Raw genomic sequence first — 20,800 nt, 5'->3', positions numbered from 1 at the left:
CATGGAAATATCTACACCGCTATCTGTATAAACATGGAAATATCTACACCACTACCTTTATAAACATGGAAATATCAGCACCGCTATCTGTATGAACATGGAAATATCTACACCGCCGTCTGTATGAACATGGAAATATCGTCACCGCCATCTGTATGAACATGGATATATCTACACAGCAATCTGTATGAACATGGAAATATCTTCACCGCCATCTGTATGAACATGGATATGTCTACACAGCCGTCTGTATGAACATGGAAATATCTACACCGCTATCTGTGTAAACATGCATACATCTTCACCGCTATCTGTATAAACATGGAAATATCTACACCGCTATCTGTATGAACATGGAAATATCTACACCGCTATCTGTTTGAACATGGAAATACCTACACCGCTATCTGCATGAAAATGGAAATATATACACAACTATCTGCATATAAATGGAAATATCTACACAGCTATCTCTTTGCACATGGAAATAGCTACACCGCTATCTCTATAAACATGGAAATATCTACACCGCCATCTGTATGAACATGGAAATATCTACACCGCCATCTGTATTAAGAAGGAGATATCTACACCGCTATCTGTATAAACATGGAAATATATACACCGCTATCTGTATGAACATGGAAATATCTACACCGCTCTCTGTATAAACACGGAAATATGTACACCGCTACCTGTATAAACATGGAAGTATCAGCACCGCTATCGGTATGAACATGGCAATAACTACACGGCTATCTGTATGAACATGGAGATATCTACACCGCTATCTGTATGAACATGGAAGTATCTTCACAGCCATCTGTATGAACATGGATATATCTATACAGCCATCTGGACGAACATGGAAATATCTACACCGCTATCTGTATGAACATGGAAATATCTACACCGCTATCTGTATGAACATGGAAATATCTACACAGACATCTGGATGAACACGGAAATATCTACACCGCTATCTGTATGAACATGGAAATACATGCACCGCTATCTGTATGAACATGGAAATATCTACACCGCTATCTGTATGAACATGGAAATATCTACACCGCTATCTGTATGAACATGGAAATATCTTCACCGCCATCTGTATGAACATGGATATATCTACACAGCCATCTGGATGAACATGGAAATATCTACACCGCTATCTGTGTAAACATGCATACATTTTCACCGCTATCTGAATGAACAAGGAAATATCTACACCGCTTTCTGTATGAACATGGAAATATCTACACCGCTATCTGTATGAACATGGAAATATCTTCACCGCCATCTGTAGGAACATGGATATATCCACACAGCCATCTGGATTAACATGGAAATATCTGCACCGCTATCTGTATGAAGATGGAAATATCTACACCGCTATCTGTATGAACATGGATATATCTACACAGCCATCTGGATGAACATGGAAATATCTACACCGCTATCTGTGTAAACATGCATACATCTTCACCGCTATCTGTATAAACATGGAAATATCTACACCGCTATCTTTCTGAACATGGAAATATCTACACTGCTAACTGTTTGAACAGGGAAATATATACACCGCTATCTGCATGAAAATGGAAATATCTACACAGCTATCTGCATATACATGGTAATATCTACACAGCTATCTCTTTACACATGGAAATAACTGCACCACTATCTGTATGAACATGGAAATATCTACACCGCCGTCTGCATGAACATGGAAATATCTGCACCGCCATCTGTATGAACATATAAATATCTACACCGCCGTCTGTATTAAGATGGAGATATCTACACCGCTATCTGTACAAACATGGAAATATCTACACCACTATCTGTATGAACATGGAAATATCTACACCGCTATCTGTTTGAACAGGGAAGTATATAAACCGCTATCTGCTTGAAAATGGAAATATCTACACAGCTATCTGCATATACATGGGAATATCTACACAGCTATCTCTTTACACATGGAAATAACTACACCGCTATCTGTATGAACATGGAAATATCTACACCGCCATCTGTATGAACATGGAAATATCTGCACCGCCATCTGAATGAACATATAAATATCTACACCGCCATCTGTATTAAGATGGAGATATCTACACCGCTATCTGTATAAAGATGGAAATATCTACACCGCTATGTGTATAAACATGGAAATATCTACACCGCTATCTGTATAAACATGGAAATATCTACACCGCTACCTGTATAAACATGGAAATAGCACCGCTATCATTATGAACATGGAAGTATCTACACCGCCATCTGTATGAACATGGAAATATCTTCACCGCCATCTGTATGAACATGGAAATATCTGCACCGCCATCTGTATGAACATATAAATATCTTCACCGCCATCTGTATTAAGATGGAGATATCTACACCGCTATCTGTATGAACAAGGAAATACCTACACCGCTATGTGTATAAACATGGAAATATCTACACCTCTATCTGTATAAACATGTTAATATCTACACTGCTACCTGTATAAACATGGATATATCAGCACCGCTATCTGTATGAACATGGAAATATCTACACCGCCATCTGTATGAACACGGAAAAATCTTCACCGTCATCTGTATGAACATGGATATATCTACACAGCCATCTGTATGAACATGGAAATATCTTCACCGCCATCTGTATGAACATGGATATGTCTACACAGCCGTCTGGATGAACATGGAAATATCTACACAGCTATCTGTATGAACATGGAAATATCTACACCGCTATTTGTGTAAACATGCATATATCTTCACCGCTATCTGTATAAACATGGAAATATCCACACCGCTATCAGTATGAACATGGAAATACCTACACCCCTAACTGTTTGAACATGGAAATATCTACACCGCTATCTGCATGAAAATGGAAATATCTACACAGCTATCTGCATATACATGGAAATATCTACACAGCTATCTCTTTGCACATGGAAATAACTACACCGCTATCTCTATAAACATGGAAATATCTACACCACCATCTGTAGGAAAATGGAAATATCTGCACCGCCATCTGTATGAACATATAAATATCTACACTGCCGTCTGTATTAAGAAGGAGATATCTACACCGCTATCTGTATAAACATGGAAATATCTACACCGCTATCTGTATGAACATGGAAATATCTATACCGCTACCTGTATAAACACAGAAATATGTACACCGCTACCTGTATAAACATGGAAGTATCAGCACCGCTATCGGTATGAACATGCCAATATCTACACGGCTATCTGTATGAACATGGAAATATCTACAACGCCATCTGTATGAACATGGAAATATCTTCACCGCCATCTGTATGAACATGGATATATGTACACAGCCATCTGGATGAACATGGAAATATCTACACCGCTATCTGTATGAACATGGAAATATGTACACAGCCATCAGGATGAACATGGAAATATCTACACCGCTATCTGTATGAACATGGAAATACATACACCGCTATCTGTATGAACATGGAAATATCTACACCGCTATCTGTATGAACATGGAAATACATACACCGCTATCTGTATAAACATGGAAATATCTACACCGCTATCTGTATAAACATGGAAATATCTACACTGCTGTCTGTATGAACATGGAAATATCTACACCGCTATCTGTATGAACATGGAAATATCTACACCGCTATCTGTATGAACATGGAAATATCTTCACCACCATCTGTATGAACATGGATATATCTACACAGCCATCTGGATGAACATGGAAATATCTACACCGCTATCTGTATAAACATGGAAATATCAGCACCGCTATCTGTATGAACATGGAAATATCTACACCGCCGTCTGTATGAACATGGAAATATCTACAACGCCATCTGTATGAACATGGATATATCTACACAGCCATCTGTATGAACATGGAAATATCTTCACCGCCATCTGTATGAACATGGATATGTCTACACAGCCATCTGGATGAACATGGAAATATCTACACCGCTATCTGTATGAACATGGAAATATCTACACCGCTATCTGTATGAACATGGAAATATCTACACAGACATCTGGATGAACACGGAAATATCTACACCGCTATCTGTATGAACATGGAAATACATGCACCGCTATCTGTATGAACATGGAAATATCTACACCGCTATCTGTATGAACATGGAAATATCTACACCGCTATCTGTATGAACATAGAAATACCTTCACCACCATCTGTATGAACATGGATATATCTACACAGCCATCTGGATGAACATGGAAATATCTACACCGCTATCTGTGTAAACATGCATACATTTTCACCGCTATCTGAATAAACATGGAAATAACTACACCGCTATCTTTATGAACATGGAAATATCTACACGGCTATCTGTATGAACATGGAAATACCTACACCGCTATCTGTATGAACATGGAAATATCTTCACCGCCATATGTATGAACATGGAAATATCTACACCGCTATCTGTATGAACATGGAAATATCTACAACGCTATCTGTATGAACATGGAAATATCTTCACCGCCATCTGTATGAACATGGATATGTCTACACAGCCATCTGTATGAACATTTAAATATCTACACCGCCATCTGTATTAAGATGGAGATATCTACACAACTATCTGCATAAACATGGAAATATCTACACCGCTATCTGTATAAACATGGAAATATCTACACCGCTATGTGTATAAACATGGAAATATCTACACTGCTATCTGTATAAACATGGAAATATCTACACCGCTACCTGTATAAACATGGAAATATCAGCACCGCTATCAGTATGAAGATGGAAGTTTCTACACCGCCATCTGTATGAACATGGAATTATCTTCACCGCCATCCGTATGAACATGGAAATATCTGCACCGCCATCTGTATGAACATATAAATATCTACACCGCCATCTGTATTAAGATGGAGATATCTACACCGCTATCTGTATAAACATGGAAATATCTACACCGCTATCTGTATAAACATGGAAATATCTACACCGCTATCTGTATAAACATGGAAATATCTACACCGCTACCTTTATAAACATGGAAATATCAGCACCGCTATCTGTATGAACATGGAAATATCTACACCGCCGTCTGTATGAACATGGAAATATCGTCACCGCCATCTGTATGAACATGGATATATCTACACAGCCATCTGTATGAACATGGAAATATCTTCACCGCCATCTGTATGAACATGGATATGTCTACACAGCCGTCTGGATGAACATGGAAATATGTACACCGCTATCTGTGTAAACATGCATACATCTTCACCGCTATCTGTATAAACATGGAAATATCTACACTGCTATCTTTATGAACATGGAAATATCCACACCGCCATCTGTATGAACATGGAAATATCTTCACCGCCATCCATATGAACATGGAAATATCTGCACTGCCATCTGAATGAACATATAATTATCTACACCGCCATCTGTATTAAGATGGAGATATCTACACCGCTATCTGTATAAACAGGGAAATATCTACACCGCTATGTGTATAAACATGGAAATATCTACACCGCTACCTGTATAAACATGGAAGTATCAGCACCGCTATCGGTAGGAACAATGCAATATCTACACGGTTATCTGTATGAACATGGAAATATCTACACCGCTATCTGTATGAACATGGAAATGTCTTCACCGCCATCTGTATGAGCATGGATATATCTACACAGCCATCTGGATGAACATGGAAATATCTACACTGCTATCTGTATAAACATGGAAATATCTACACCGCTACCTTTATAAACATGGAAATATCAGCACCGCTATCAGTATGAACATGGAAATATCTACACCGCCGTCTGTATGAACATGGAAATATCGTCACCGCCATCTGTATGAACATGGATATATCTACACAGCCATCTGTATGAACATGGAAATATCTTCACCGCCATCTGTATGAACATGGATATGTCTACACAGCCGTCTGTATGAACATGGAAATATCTACACCGCTATCTGTGTAAACATGCATACATCTTCACCGCTATCTGTATAAATATGGAAATATCTACACCGCAATCTGTGTAAACATGCATACATCTTCACCGCTATCTGTATAAACATCTAAATATCTACACCGCTATCTGTATGAACATGGAAATATCTACACCGCTATCTGTTTGAACATGGAAATACCTACACCGCTATCTGCATGAAAATGGAAATATATACACAACTATCTGCATATAAATGGAAATATCTACACAGCTATTTCTATGCACATGGAAATAGCTACACCGCTATCTCTATAAACATGGAAATATCTACACCGCCATCTGTACGAACATGGAAATATCTACACTGCCATCTGTATTAAGAAGGAGATATCTACACCGCTATCTGTATAAACAAGGAAATATATACACCGCTATCTGTATGAACATGGAAATATCTACACCGCTATCTGTATGAACACGGAAATATGTACACCGCTACCTGTATAAACATGGAATTATCAGCACCGCTATCGGTATGAACATGGCAATATCTACACGGCTATCCGTATGAACATGGAAATATCTACACCGCTATCTGTATGAACATGGAAATATCTTCACAGCCATCTGTATGAACATGGATATATCTGCACAGCCATCTGGATGAACATGGAAATATCTACACCGCTATCTGTTTGAACAGGGAAGTATATACACCGCTATCTGCTTGAAAATGGAAATATCTACACAGCTATCTGCATATACATGGGAATATCTACACAGCTATCTCTTTACACATGGAAATAACTACACCGCTATCTGTATGAACATGGAAATATCTACACCGTCATCTGTATGAACATGGAAATATCTGCACCGCCATCTGAATGAACATATAAATATCTACACCGCCTTCTGTATTAAGATGGAGATATCTACACCGCTATGTGTATAAAGATGGAAATATCTACACCGCTATGTGTATAAACATGGAAATATCTACACCGCTATCTGTATAAACATGGAAATATCTACACCGCTACCTGTATAAACATGGAAATATCAGCACCGCTATCAGTATGAACATGGAAGTATCTACACCGCCATCTATATGAACATGGAAATATCTTCACCGCCATCTGTATGAACATGGAAATATCTGCACCGCCATCTGTATGAACATATAAATATCTACACCGCCATCTGTATTAAGATGGAGATATCTACACCGCTATCTGTATGAACATGGAAATATCTACACCTCTATGTGTATAAACATGGAAATATCTACACCGCTATCTGTATGAACATGGAAATATCTTCACCGCCATCTGTATGAACATGGATATATCTACACAGCCATCTGGATGAACATGGAAATATCTACACCGCTATCTGTGTAAACATGCATACATTTTCACCGCTATCTGTAAAAACATGGAAATATCTACACCGCTATCTTCATGAACATGGCAATATCTACACCGCTCTCTGTATGAACATGGAAATACATGCACCGCTATCTGTATGAACATGGAAATATCTACACCACTATCTGTATGAACATGGAAATATCTACACCGCCATCTGTATGAACATGGAAATATCTTCACCGCCATCTGTATGAACATGGATATATCTACACAGCCATCTGGATGAACATGGAAATATCTACACCGTTATCTTTATGAACATGGAAATATCTACACCGCTATCTGTTTGAACTTTGAGATATATACAGCGCTATCTGCTTGAAAATGGAAATATCTACACAGCCATCTGGATTAACATGGAAATATCTGCACCGCTATCTGAATGAACAAGTAAATATCTACACCGCTTTCTGTATGAACATGGATATATCTACACAGCCATCTGGATGAACATGGAAATATCTACACCGCTATCTGTGTAAACATGCATATATCTTCACCGCTATGTGTATAAACATGGAAATATCTACACCGCTATCTTTCTGAACATGGAAATATCTACACTGCTAACTGTTAGAACAGGGAAATATATACACCGCTATCTGCATGAAAATTGAAATATCTACACAGCTATCTGCATATACATGGTAGTATCTACACAGCTATCTCTTTACACATGGAAATAACTGCACCACTATCTGTATGAACATGGAAATATCTACACCGCCGTCTGCATGAACAAGGAAATATCTGCACCGCCATCTGTATGAACATATAAATATCTACACCGCCATCTGTATTAAGATGGAGATATCTACACCGCTATCTGTACAAACATGGAAATATCTACACCAATATCTGTATGAACATGGAAATATCTACACCGCTATCTGTTTGAACAGGTAAGTATATACACCGCTATCTGCTTGAAAATGGAAATATCTACACACCTATCTGCATATACATGGGAATATCTACACAGCTATCTCTTTTCACATGGAAATAACTACACCACTATCTGTATGAACATGGAAATATCTACACCGCCATCTTTATGAACATGGAAATATCTGCACCGCCATCAGAATGAACATATAAAGATCTACACCGCCATCTGTATTAAGATGGAGATATCTACACCGCTATCTGTATAAAGATGGAAATATCTACACCGCTATGTGTATAAACATGGAAATATCTACACCACTATCTGTATAAACATGGAAATATCTACACCGCTACCTGTATAAACATGGAAATATCAGCACCGCTATCAGTATGAACATGGAAGTATCTACACCACCATCTGTATGAACTTGGAAATATCTTCACCGTCATCTGTATGAACATGGAAATAACTGCACCGCCATCTGTATGAACATATAAATATCTACACCGCCATCTGTATTAAGATGGAGATATCCACACCGCTATCTGTATGAACATGGAAATATCTACACCGCTATGTGTATAAACATGGAAATATCTACACCGCTATCTGAATAAACATGTTAATATCTACACTGCTACCTGTATAAACATGGAAATATCAGCACCACTATCTGTATGAACATGGAAATATCTACACCGCCATCTGTATGAACACGGAAAAATCTTTACCGTCATCTGTATGAACATGGATATATCTACACAGCCATCTGTATGAACATGGAAATATCTTCACCGCCATCTGTATGAACATGGATATGTCTACACAGCCGTCTGGATGAACATGGAAATATCTACACAGCTATCTGTATGAACATGGAAATATCTACACCGCTATCTGTGTAAACATGCATACATCTTCACCGCTATCTGTAAAAACATGGAAATATCCACACCGCTATCTGTACGAACATGGAAATATCTACACCGCTATCTGTTTGAACATGGAAATATCTACACCGCTATCTGCATGAAAATGGAAATATCTACACAGCTATCTGCATATACATGGAAATATCTACACAGCAATCTCTTTGCACATGGAAATAACTACACCGCTATCTCTATAAACATGGAAATATCTACACCACCAACTGTATGAAAACGGAAATATCTGCACCGCCATCAGTATGAACATATAAATATCCACACTGCCGTCTGTATTAAGAAGGAGATATCTACACCGCTATCTGTATAAACATGGAAATATCTACACCGCTATCTGTATGAACATGGAAATATCTACACCGCTACCTGTATAAACACAGAAATATGTACACCGCTACCTGTATAAACATGGAAGTATCAGCACCGCTATCGGTATGAACATGCCAATATCTACACGGCTATCTGTATGAACATGGAAATATCTACAACGCCGTCTGTATGAACATGGAAATATCTTCACCGCCATCTGTATGAACATGGATATGTCTACACAGCCATCTGGATGAACATGGAAATATCTACACCGCTATCTGTATGAACATGGAAATATCTACACCGCTATCTGTATGAACATGGAAATATCTACACAGACATCTGGATGAACACGGAAATATCTACACCGCTATCTGTATGAACATGGAAATACATGCACCGCTATCTGTATGAACATGGAAATATCTACACCGCTATCTGTATGAACATGGAAATATCTACACCGCTATCTGTATGAACATGGAAATATCTACACCGCTATCTGTGTAAACATGCATACATCTTCACCGCTATCTGTATAAACATGGAAATATCTACACCGCTATCTGTATGAACATGGAAACATCTACACCGCTATCTGTTTGAACATGGAAATATCTACACCGCTATCTGCATGAAAAAGGAAATATCTACACAACTATCTGCATATAAATGGAAATATCTACACAGCTATCTCTATGCACATGGAAATAACTACACCGCTATCTCTATAAACATGGAAATATCTATACCGCCATCTGTATGAACATGGAAAAATCTACACCGCCATCAGAATTAAGAAGGAGATATCTACACCGATATCTGTATAAACATGGAAATATCTACACCGCTATCTGTATGAACATGGAAATATCTACACCGCTATCTGTATAAACACGGAAATATGTACACCGCTACCTGTATAAACATGGAAGTATCAGCACCGCTATCGGTATGAACATGGCAATATCTACACGCTATCTGTATGAACATGGAAATATCTACACCGCTATCTGTATAAACATGGAAATAACTTCACCGCCATCTGTATGAACATGGATATGTCTACACAGCCATCTGGATGAACATGGAAATATCTACACCGCTACCTGTATGAACATGGAAATATCTACACCGCTATCTGTATGAACATGGAAATATCTACACAGACATCTGGATGAACACGGAAATATCTACACCGCTATCTGTATGAACATGGAAATACATGCACCGCTATCTGTATGAACATGGAAATATCTAAACCGCTATCTTTATGAATATGGAAATATCTACACCGCTATCTGTATGAACATGGAAATATCTTCACCGCCATCTGTATGAACATGGATATATCTACACAGCCATCTGGATGAACATAGAAATATCTACACCGCTATCTGTGTAAACATGCATACATTTTCACCGCTATCTGTATAAACATGGAAATATCTACACCACTATCTTTATGAACATGGAAATATCTACACCGCTATCTGTATGAACATGGAAATATCTACACCGCTATCTGTATGAACATGGAAATATCTTCACCGCCATCTGTATGAACATGGATATATCTACACAGCCGTCTGGATGAACATGGAAATATCTGCACCGCTATCTGTATGAAGATGGAAATATCTACACCGCTATCTGTATGAACATGGATATATCTACACAGCCATCTGGATGAACATGGAAATATCTACACCGCCATCTTTATGAACATGGAAATATCTTCACCGCCATCTGTAGGAACATAGATATATCTACACAGCCATCTGTATGAACATGGAAATATCTACACCGCTATCTGTATGAACATGGAAATATCTACACCGCTATCTGTATGAACATGGAAATATCTTCACCACCATCAGTATGAACATGGATATGTCTACACAGCCATCTGTATGAACATTTAAATATCTACACCACCATCTGTATTAAGATGGACATATCTACACAACTATCTGCATAAACATGGAAATATCTACACCGCTATCTGTATAAACATGGAAATATCTACACCGCTATGTGTATAAACATGGAAATATCTACACCGCTACCTGTATAAACATGGAAATATCAGCACCACTATCAGTATGAACATGGAAGTTTCTACACCGCCATCTGTATGAACATGGAAATATCTTCACCGCCATCCGTATGAACATGGAAATATCTGCACCTCCATCTGTATGAACATATAAATATCTACACCGCCATCTGTATTAAGATGGAGATATCTACACCGCTATCTGTATAAATATGGAGATATCTACACCGCTACCTGTATAAACATGGAAATATCAGCACCGCTATCTGTATGAACATGGCAATATCTACACCGCCGTCTGTATGAACATGGAAATATCGTCACCGCCATCTGTATGAACATGGATATATCTACACAGCCATCTGTATGAACATGGAAATATCTTCACCGCCATCTGTATGAACATGGATATGTCTACACAGCCATCTGGATGAACATGGAAATATCTACACCGCTATCTGTATGAACATGGAAATATCAACACCGCTATCTGTATGAACATGGAAATATCTACACAGACATCTGGATGAACACGGAAATATCTACACCGCTGTCTGTATGATCATGGAAACACATGCACCGCTATCTGTATGAACATGGAAATATCTACACCGCTATCTGTATGAACATGGAAATATCTTCACCGCCATCTGTATGAACATGGATATATCTACACAGCCATCTGGATGAACATGGAAATATCTACACCGCTATCTGTGTAAACATGCATACATTTTCACCGCTATCTGTATAAACATGGAAATATCTACACCGCTATCTTTATGAACATGGAAATATCTACACCGCTATCTGTATGAACATGGAAATATCTACACCGCAATCTGTATGAACATGGATATATCTACACAGCCATCTGGATGAACATGGAAATATCTACACCGTTATCTTTATGAACATGGAAATATCTACACCGCTATCTGTTTGAACTTTGAGATATATACAGCGCTATCTGCTTGAAAATGGAAATATCTACACAGCCATCTGGATTAACATGGAAATATCTGCACCGCTATCTGAATGAACAAGGAAATATCTACACCGCTTTCTGTATGAACATGGATATATCTACACAGCCATCTGGATGAACATGGAAATATCTACACCGCTATCTGTGTAAACATGCATATATCTTCACCGCTATCTGTATAAACATGGAAATATCTACACCGCTATCTTTCTGAACATGGAAATATCTACACTGCTAACTGTTAGAACAGGGAAATATATACACCGCTATCTGCATGAAAATTGAAATATCTACACAGCTATCTGCATATACATGGTAGTATCTACACAGCTATCTCTTTACACATGGAAATAACTGCACCACTATCTGTATGAACATGGAAATATCTACACCGCCGTCTGCATGAACAAGGAAATATCTGCACCGCCATCTGTATGAACATATAAATATCTACACCGCCATCTGTATTAAGATGGAGATATCTACACCGCTATCTGTACAAACATGGAAATATCTACACCAATATCTGTATGAACATGGAAATATCTACACCGCTATCTGTTTGAACAGGTAAGTATATACACCGCTATCTGCTTGAAAATGGAAATATCTACACACCTATCTGCATATACATGGGAATATCTACACAGCTATCTCTTTTCACATGGAAATAACTACACCACTATCTGTATGAACATGGAAATATCTACACCGCCATCTTTATGAACATGGAAATATCTGCACCGCCATCAGAATGAACATATAAAGATCTACACCGCCATCTGTATTAAGATGGAGATATCTACACCGCTATCTGTATAAAGATGGAAATATCTACACCGCTATGTGTATAAACATGGAAATATCTACACCACTATCTGTATAAACATGGAAATATCTACACCGCTACCTGTATAAACATGGAAATATCAGCACCGCTATCAGTATGAACATGGAAGTATCTACACCACCATCTGTATGAACTTGGAAATATCTTCACCGTCATCTGTATGAACATGGAAATAACTGCACCGCCATCTGTATGAACATATAAATATCTACACCGCCATCTGTATTAAGATGGAGATATCTACACCGCTATCTGTATGAACATGGAAATATCTACACCGCTTTGTGTATAAACATGGAAATATCTACACCGCTATCTGAATAAACATGTTAATATCTACACTGCTACCTGTATAAACATGGAAATATCAGCACCACTATCTGTATGAACATGGAAATATCTACACCGCCATCTGTATGAACACGGAAAAATCTTCACCGTCATCTGTATGAACATGGATATATCTACACAGCCATCTGTATGAACATGGAAATATCTTCACCGCCATCTGTATGAACATGGATATGTCTACACAGCCGTCTGGATGAACATGGAAATATCTACACAGCTATCTGTATGAACATGGAAATATCTACACCGCTATCTGTGTAAACATGCATACATCTTCACCGCTATCTGTATAAACATGGAAATATCCACACCGCTATCTGTACGAACATGGAAATATCTACACCGCTATCTGTTTGAACATGGAAATATCTACACCGCTATCTGCATGAAAATGGAAATATCTACACAGCTATCTGCATATACATGGAAATATCTACACAGCAATCTCTTTGCACATGGAAATAACTACACCGCTATCTCTATAAACATGGAAATATCTACACCACCAACTTTATGAAAACGGAAATATCTGCACCGCCATCAGTATGAACATATAAATATCCACACTGCCGTCTGTATTAAGAAGGAGATATCTACACCGCTATCTGTATAAACATGGAAATATCTACACCGCTATCTGTATGAACATGGAAATATCTACACCGCTACCTGTATAAACACAGAAATATGTACACCGCTACCTGTATAAACATGGAAGTATCAGCACCGCTATCGGTATGAACATGCCAATATCTACACGGCTATCTGTATGAACATGGAAATATCTACAACGCCGTCTGTATGAACATGGAAATATCTTCACCGCCATCTGTATGAACATGGATATGTCTACACAGCCATCTGGATGAACATGGAAATATCTACACCGCTATCTGTATGAACATGGAAATATCTACACCGCTATCTGTATGAACATGGAAATATCTACACAGACATCTGGATGAACACGGAAATATCTACACCGCTATCTGTATGAACATGGAAATACATGCACCGCTATCTGTATGAACATGGAAATATCTACACCGCTATCTGTATGAACATGGAAATATCTACACCGCTATCTGTATGAACATGGAAATATCTACACCGCTATCTGTGTAAACATGCATACATCTTCACCGCTATCTGTATAAACATGGAAATATCTACACCGCTATCTGTATGAACATGGAAACATCTACACCGCTATCTGTTTGAACATGGAAATATCTACACCGCTATCTGCATGAAAAAGGAAATATCTACACAACTATCTGCATATAAATGGAAATATCTACACAGCTATCTCTATGCACATGGAAATAACTACAACGCTATCTCTATAAACATGGAAATATCTATACCGCCATCTGTATGAACATGGAAATATCTACACAGACATCTGGATGAACACGGAAATATCTACACCGCTATCTGTATGAACATGGAAATACATGCACCGCTATCTGTATGAACATGGAAATATCTAAACCGCTATCTTTATGAACATGGAAATATCTATACCGCTATCTGTATGAACATGGAAATATCTTCACCGCCATCTGTATGAACATGGATATATCTACACAGCCATCTGGATGAACATAGAAATATCTACACCGCTATCTGTGTAAACATGCATACATTTTCACCGCTATCTGTATAAACATGGAAATATCTACACCACTATCTTTATGAACATGGAAATATCTACACCGCTATCTGTATGAACATGGAAATATCTACACCGCTATCTGTATGAACATGGAAATATCTTCACCGCCATCTGTATGAACATGGATATATCTACACAGCCGTCTGGATGAACATGGAAATATCTGCACCGCCATCTGTATGAAGATGGAAATGTCTACACCGCTATCTGTATGAACATGGATATATCTACACAGCCATCTGGATGAACATGGAAATATCTACACCGCCATCTGTATGAACATGGAAATATCTTCACCGCCATCTGTAGGAACATAGATATATCTACACAGCCATCTGTATGAACATGGAAATATCTACACCGCTATCTGTATGAACATGGAAATATCTACACCGCTATCTGTATGAACATGGAAATATCTTCACCACCATCAGTATGAACATGGATATGTCTACACAGCCATCTGTATGAACATTTAAATATCTACACCACCATCTGTATTAAGATGGACATATCTACACAACTATCTGCATAAACATGGAAATATCTACACCGCTATCTGTATAAACATGGAAATATCTACACCGCTATGTGTATAAACATGGAAATATCTACACCGCTACCTGTATAAACATGGAAATATCAGCACCACTATCAGTATGAACATGGAAGTTTCTACACCGCCATCTGTATGAACATGGAAATATCTTCACCGCCATCCGTATGAACATGGAAATATCTGCACCGCCATCTGTATGAACATATAAATATCTACACCGCCATCTGTATTAAGATGGAGATATCTACACCGCTATCTGTATAAATATGGAGATATCTACACCGCTACCTGTATAAACATGGAAATATCAGCACCGCTATCTGTATGAACATGGAAATATCTACACCGCCGTCTGTATGAACATGGAAATATCGTCACCGCCATCTGTACGAACATGGATATATCTACACAGCCATCTGTATGAACATGGAAATATCTTCACCGCCATCTGTATGAACATGGATATGTCTACACAGCCATCTGGATGAACATGGAAATATCTACACCGCTATCTGTATGAACATGGAAATATCAACACCGCTATCTGTATGAACAAGGAAATATCTACACAGACATCTGGATGAACACGGAAATATCTACACCGCTATCTGTATGATCATGGAAACACATGCACCGCTATCTGTATGAACATGGAAATATCTACACCGCTATCTGTATGAACATGGAAATATCTTCACCGCCATCTGTATGAACATGGATATATCTACACAGCCATCTGGATGAACATGGAAATATCTACACCGCTATCTGTGTAAACATGCATACATTTTCACCGCTATCTGTATAAACATGGAAATATCTACACCGCTATCTTTATGAACATGGAAATATCTACACCGCTATCTGTATGAACATGGAAATATCTACACCGCAATCTGTATGAACATGGAAATATCTTCACCGCCATCTGTATGAACATGGATATATCTACACAGCCATCTGGATGACCATGGAAATATCTGCACCGCTATCTGTATGAAGATGGAAATATCTACACCGCTATCTGTATGAACATGGATATATCTACACAGCCATCTGGATGAACATGGAAATATCTACACCGCCATCTGTATGAACATGGAAATATCTTCACCGCCATCTGCAGTAACATGGATATATCTACACAGCCATCTGTATGAACATGGAAATATCTACACCGCTATCTGTATGAACATGGAAATATCTACACCGCTATCTGTATGAACATGGAAATATCTTCACCGCCATCTGTATGAACATGGATATGTCTACACAGCCATCTGTATGAACATTTAAATATCTACACCGCCATCTGTATTAAGATGGAGATATCTACACAACTATCTGCATAAACATGGAAATATCTACACCGCTATGTGTATAAACATGGAAATATCTACACCGCCGTCTGTATGAACATGGAAATATCGTCACCGCCATCTGTATGAACATGGATATATCTACACAACCATCTGTATGAACATGGAAATATCTTCACCGCCATCTGTATGAACATGGATATGTCTACACAGCCATCTGGATGAACATGGAAATATCTACACCGCTATCTGTATGAACATGGAAATATCTACACCGCTATCTGTATGAACATGGAAATATCTACACAGACATCTGGATGAACACGGTAATATCTACACCGCTATCTGTATGAACATGGAAATACATGCACCGCTATCTGTATGAACATGGAAATATGTACACCGCTATCTGTATGAACATGGAAATATCTTCACCGCCATCTGTATGAACATGGATATATCTACACAGCCATCTGGATGAACATGGAAATATCTACACCGCTGTCTGTGTAAACATGCATACATTTTCACCGCTATCTGTATAAACATGGAAATATCTACACCGCTATCTGTATGAACATGGAAATACCTTCACCGCTATCTGTATGAACATGGAAATATCTACACCGCTACCTGTATAAACTCAGAAATATGTACACCGCTACCTGTATAAACATGGAACTATCAGCACTGCTATCGGTATGAACATGCCAATATCTACACGGCTATCTGTATGAACATGGAAATATCTACAACGCCATGTGTATGAACTTGGAAATATCTTCACCGTCATCTCTAGGGACATGGATATATCTACACAGCCATCTGTATGAACATGGAAATATCTACACCGGTATCTGTATGAACATGGAAATATCTACACCGCTATCTGTATGAACATGGAAATATCTTCACCGCCATCTGTATGAACATGGATATGTCTACACAGCCATCTCTATGAACATTTAAATAACTACACCTCCATCTGTATTAAGATGGAAATATCTACACAATTATCTGCATAAACATGGAAATATCTACACCGCTATCTGTATAAACATGGAAATATCTACACCGCTATGTGTATAAACATGGAAATATCTACACCGCTATCTGTATAAACATGGAAATATCTACACCGCTACCTGTATAAACATGGAAATATCAGCACCGCTATCAGTATGAACATGGAAGTTTCTACACCGCCATCTGTATGAACATGGAAATATCTTCACCGCCGTCCGTATGAACATGGAAATGTCTGCACCGCCATCTGTATGAACATATAAATATCTACACCGCCATCTGTATTAAGATGGAGATATCTACACCACTATCTGTATAAACATGGAAATATCTACACCGCTATCTGTATAAACATGGAAATATCTACACCGCTATCTGTATAAACATGGAAATATCTACACCGCTATCTGTATAAACATGGAAATATCTACACCGCTACCTGTATAAACATGGAAATATCAGCACCGCTGTCTGTATGAACATGGAAATATCTACACCGCCATCTCTATGAACATGGAAATATCGTCACCGCCATCTGTATGAACATGGATATATCTACACAGCCATCTGTATGAACATGGAAATATCTTCACCACCATCTGTATGAACATAGATATATCTACACAGCCATCTGTATGAACATGGAAATATCTACACCGCTATCTGTATGAACATGGGAATATCTACACCGCTATCTGTATGAACATGGAAATACCTTCACCACCATCTGTATGAACATGGATATGTCTACACAGCCATCTGTATGAACATTTAAATATCTACACCGCCATCTGTATTAAGATGGACATATCTACACAACTATCTGCATAAACATGGAAATATCTACACCGCTATCTGTATAAACATGGAAATATCAACACCGCTATGTGTATAAACATGGAAATATCTACACCGCTATCTGTATAAACATGGAAATATCTACACCGCTACCTGTATAAACATGGAAATATCAGCACCGCTATCAGTATGAACATGGAAGTTTCTACACCGCCATCTGTATGAACATGGAAATATCTTCACCGCCATCCGTATGAACATGGAAATATCTGCACCGCCATCTGTATGAACATATAAATATCTACACCGCCATCTGTATTAAGATGGAGATATCTACACCGCTATCTGTATAAACATGGAAATATCTACACCGCTATCTGTATAAACATGGAAATATCTACACCGCTATCTGTATAAACATGGAAATATCTACACCGCTACCTGTATAAACATGGAAATATCAGCACCGCTATCTGTATGAACATGGAAATATCTACACCGCCGTCTGTATGAACATGGAATTATCGTCACCACCATCTGTATGAACATGGATATATCTACACAGCCATCTGTATGAACATGGAAATATCTTCACCGCCATCTGTATGAACATGGATATGTCTACACAGCCATCTGGATGAACATGGAAATATCTACACCGCTATGAGTATAAACATGGAAATATCTACACCGCTACCTGTATAAACATGGAAATATCAGCACCGCTATCAGTATGAACATGGAAGTTTCTACACCGCCATCTGTATGAACATGGAAATATCTTCACCGCCGTCCGTATGAACATGGAAATGTCTGCAACGCCATCTGTATGAACATATAAATATCTACACCGCCATCTGTATTAAGATGGAGATATCTACACCACTATCTGTATAAACATGGAAATATCTACACCGCTATCTGTATAAACATGGAAATATCTACACCGCTATCTGTAAAAACATGGAAATATCTACACCGCTATCTGTATAAACATGGAAATATCTACACCGCTACCTGTATAAACATGGAAATATCAGCACCGCTGTCTGTATGAACATGGAAATATCTACACCGCCATCTCTATGAACATGGAAATATCGTCACCGCCATCTGTATGAACATGGATATATCTACACAGCCATCTGTATGAACATGGAAATATCTTCACCGCCATCTGTAGGAACATAGATATATCTACACAGCCATCTGTATGAACATGGAAATATCTACACCGCTATCTGTATGAACATGGAAATATCTACACCGCTATCTGTATGAACATGGAAATATCTTCAACGCCATCTGTATGAACATGGATATATCTACACATCCATCTGGATGAACATGGAAATATCTACACCGCTATCTGTGTAAACATGCATACATTTTCACCGCTATCTGTATAAACATGGAAATATCTACACCGCTATCTTTATGAACATGGAAATATCTACACCGCTATCTGTATGAACATGGAAATATCTACACCGCAATCTGTATGAACATGGAAATATCTTCACCGCCATCTGTATGAACATGGATATATCTACACAGCCATCTGGATGACCATG

Source organism: Gorilla gorilla, chromosome 21 (assembly GCF_029281585.2).
Source record: "Gorilla gorilla gorilla isolate KB3781 chromosome 21, NHGRI_mGorGor1-v2.1_pri, whole genome shotgun sequence".
Lineage (NCBI taxonomy): Eukaryota > Metazoa > Chordata > Mammalia > Primates > Hominidae > Gorilla > Gorilla gorilla.
Note: the sequence above shows the minus strand (reverse complement) of the source record.